General features: G+C 41.7%; 1 non-coding gene across 1 annotated transcript; it reads right to left on the minus strand.

The window, feature by feature from the left end:
- Nucleotides 1–3,898: 3,898 nt before the first annotated feature.
- Nucleotides 3,899–4,005, minus strand: LOC128579620 (U6 spliceosomal RNA). The gene has a single exon (XR_008378225.1). It is a non-coding gene; the product is annotated as a U6 spliceosomal RNA (small nuclear RNA).
- Between the last annotated feature and the right edge of the window lie 308 nt (nucleotides 4,006–4,313).

Below are 4,313 nucleotides of genomic sequence, written 5' to 3' on the forward strand. Positions count from 1 at the left end.
GCCCACCTAGACAAAAGGCAGTTGCTGAAAGGGAGTTTGGGGGAATGTAGAAACTACCTCCTCTTCCAAATTCAGTATTTGGCACTCCAGACAGCCTCATAAATTACACCAATCTTGGTGTTGGCCAATTAAGTTACACAGAAGTTAGAATTAGTTGAATACCCTGCAGTGGGTCTTAAGTGAGTCAAGGTGACCAGAGGAAAGTTGCCTAAATGGTATACAGAGTGAAGATGTCTGTTCCTGGTACAGTAAACAAGACCAAACCAAAAAGATTTGCAAGAGAGAGGAAATAAGGTGCTAACTCAAATACTGGCAACTGAAAGGAAAATTATGTAAGGGACATCCAAAATGCTGAAAAGCCAAAAGAAAAATGAATGGTGAATGCAGAATATGATTGTCTTAACACAATAACTAAGAAAATGCCAGGAATGCTATGTTAACTAGTGTGATGAAAATGTGTCGAACTGTTTATAAAACCAGTGCATGGTGCCCCATGATCGCATTAATGTACACAGCTATGATTTAATACTAATAAAAATAATAATAATAAAATGGCAAAAGAAAATGCAAAAAAAAAAAAGAAAAATTAATGGTGTAGCATGACCATGCTTTGTGGTCTACTCTGGCTGTGACAGATGGGATGGGAGGAAGGGACGGAGAACCGAGAGCTGGATGTTACATGAGTAAGAGGTTTCTGTGGTTAGACATGAGAACAATATAGTCTAGACAAGAAGGGCACTCGAGAATTGTCCCATGGAGAGGAGGGACTCTGCTTTTGCTCTAATTAAATTGTTTTGGTATGTTCATGGGTGTCACTGGTGGGAAGCAAGAAGAATGGCTGGATTTAATGAAGAAGCACCAGAATTGGGAAAGTTCTTCCATTTCCTTGCCTTAGCATTTGACATTTTCAGAGGAGTTCTGGGGAGAATGTGCTCATCTCTCATTACTCATAGCCATAAAATGGCAAAGTAATAGGAACTAGTCCAGATGGTTCAGAGGAAAACTCTAACATGGATACACTGTGCTTCTTTCCTGCCAAAAGTTAGTGAAAAAACATTTACTCCCCTCAAATTGCTGGCATTTTCATTGCCTTATCCTGCCCCACAGAGGTTTTCTACTGCTTCAGATACCCCAGGACTCAAGAAGAGTTCTGAGCTCTTCTTCTGTTGTGGTCCCGAATCTCAAACTTTCTTCCCCCTATATAAAGTCTTGTGGCTCCCAAAATGACAGCTGGATCTGAGCTCTTCTATACTTGCTCTTTTAAGAAAAGATTATATAACCCGAGAACCTGGACTCAAATAAATATTTATGGGGTGAAGGTATGGAGAGACCCGGAGGGGAATCACAGAAATTGCTTTGCTCTCTCCACCTCACCAGATGTCTTCATTAGCCTCTTCTCTCAGATGGGGCTTGAGATTGGCCACCAAAAGCCGTAGAAAATCCCAAAAGTGGAATCAGAAACTGCATTAGTGCTTATGTTTCCCTGATGTTATTATACTTAAAACAACATCTGCCATTTCCTAATCCCGCCTAATCATTTAACAAGTTTTTTAAAGACCATCTATTTAGCATCTTGCTACAGATACAGCCTCAAAGTGTGGTAAAGAAGACCCCCTGGCAGAGTGACTACTAGCCTACTGTTGGCCTTTGTAGAAAGCAGAAAGTTATCTCCCATAGGCGAAGCCACATGGTACCCCAGCTTGGTGATCCTGGCAGACACAGTTCTGCACCAAAGCACAAGACCTGGTGAGCCAGCGTGAGCCGGATGCCAGCCCCACTCCAGGAGGCTCTGTGTAAAGCACTAACTGCATGACTCTGCCCTCCCCCAGCCCTGCTCCCAGGCTCTGACCACTAGTAGCACATCTCTGCATGACTCCGACTGACCCTTCCTTATCAGTCTGGCTCTCTGGTCCTGGATCCCAGGAGCATCCCAACATCCTCACTCGGCCTGCTGGCCACTGCCCCCAACCTAAGACCTCAGCATGCTGAGGACTAATGAGTTACAGCTCCTTGTTCTGACCTTCTGTCATCCAGTTCTTCTTCTGACAAGAGAGAATACACAGAGACCCAAACAGCCAATTATACAAACTTATGCTTATCACAGCTGATAGCATCCAGAGCAGAGACACAGTTTACATTATCTTTTAACTATTCCAAGCACTGAGATCCCAGGCTGGTTTAGAATGTGAAAACAATCTATACTTCCTGTCATTTAAGTAAAACACTCTTGCTTTTCTGATGTCACACTTTTTGGAGGTGATGAGCTTTGCTGGCAGCTCTTGCGCTCTTTGGGAATGCTGGTAGCAAGATGGTGGCCAATGCTACCACCGAGAGTGTTAACAGCAGAGGACTAAAGGCCAGAACACTTATTTCTCTTTGAGAATATTACCAACCACTTAATATGCAACTTATGAGCTAAAGTCCACAACTCATAGAAAGTGTGAAAAGCTTTATGAAATTTTATACTTTTTAGAGTCCTGAGGATTTAGTAGGCCTGGCATAGGCCACTGAAGGGCACCCTTCACATTTCAATCACTCTTGATAGAACCAGCTTAGACGGTGTCACAGGTTCCTTCAAAAGATTCTATATCCTTTCCAGGATTATCTCATTCCTTCCACTTGACAGAGACACATTATGGAGGTGGGGGAGGAGGGCAGAGACACTGAGGCAACAACAGGGGATGACACTCTAAAGACCAGGAAGGACCGCCGAATGAGTTCAGTTTTCTGTAGTTAGCTACAAAGACCCAAATACTTCCTCGTAGGAGAGAATAAGCAGCACCAACCCTAAAATCCTTGTTTAAAAGACTAGACTCTAGAAACATTTTCCCGGCCTCATCCAAGCAGGTAGACACAACACAGAATTCGTGCCAGGTAAAAGCATGACCTTTCCAAAACTGACTTAGCTGGCACTGCGAGTGAGGATGTCTCTGGGTTCCGGCCACATAGTTACCCCCAGTTCAATTCTCCTCCTGGCCAGTGACCTTTTGTTCACATCCTCCTCTCTTTTATGTTTCCTTGACTTCCTTCATTCGGGCCCTTCCCATGGAGCCTCCGTGGTTGTTTACAGTCTGCCTCTGGTTTTCCTCTCCTACATCCTTTATGTCTTCACCATTGACACTGCAGCTACTCCTGCTTTAAATCTGTCTAGGTGCTCAGGCCCTTGTTTTAATTGTTGGGGATTCATCGAGGGTAGGCACTCAGAACTTTTTAAAAATAATTTTCTTTCTAGTGCAGGGAGACTGTTATTTCTTTTCATTGCGACTGTGGCATGCTGTGTCCACTAAATGATAGGAGATATCTTTGGGATTCATGCCACAGCACCCTACTATGGGTAACACAAATGCCCTTTAGATACACGTCATCAAGCTCACTATATACACGTAGAGAATTAAGCCCTGCAGAACATGAGGTGACCCTAGATATACAAGTGAGAAAACAAGTCCTATTGTTTGAAGCCTTTGAAATTTTGCACATATATATGATAGTACCGACTTACTTCCGAACAAACTCAAAGGGTGCAAGGCAGATGAAAAACATTTACTGAGAACATGTTATACTTTGGTAGGTTTTCCTCTATCATTTCATCCAGTTCCCACCACACCACGTAAGTATTAGGGAATTTGGGTAACATTTTTGAAGACCACAACCAGTTCTGCTCAGGTCTGAGTCTTTAGCTAAACAATTCTATAGGGCTAACACATCTGTAATATGTTGTAGCTTATGATTCATAATATATTTCATACATTTGAAAGAGCAATTACAGAGAGCATAACATCTAATTCAATCATTTAAAATATAATTTATAACACACTTGATAGCATAATTTTTATTTTAAAATATACTTTTACAGTATTTCTTATTTTAACATAGACTTCATAATATGCTTTTTTTTTTTTTAAATATGGAACGCTTCATGAATTTGCGTGTCATCCTTGCGCAGGGGCCATGCTAATCTTCTCTGTATCATTCCAATTTTAGTATATGTGCTGCCGAAGTGAGCACCATAATATGCTTTTATAGTATACTTTTAATTTTTAAATATAGTTTAAAAACTTTTTTTCTATGTTATAATCTGATGAAGACTTACAACTATAGTCTTTCACCTCAAGCTGCCACTTCTATGGCCACATCTCAACGTGCTGTCATAAGTTTTCTCTGCAATACGCTGTAAACATAGGCCTGGCAAATCACAGTGGCTCTCGCCTATAATCCCGGCATTCTATGGGCCAAGGCAGGAGAAGCCCTTGAATTCAGAAGTTTGAGAACATCCCGAGCAAGTGAAAGATCCCGCCTCTACTAAAAATTAAAAA

The sequence above is a fragment of the Nycticebus coucang genome, unplaced genomic scaffold (genome assembly GCF_027406575.1).
Source record: "Nycticebus coucang isolate mNycCou1 unplaced genomic scaffold, mNycCou1.pri scaffold_89, whole genome shotgun sequence".
Classification (NCBI taxonomy): Eukaryota; Metazoa; Chordata; class Mammalia; order Primates; family Lorisidae; genus Nycticebus; species Nycticebus coucang.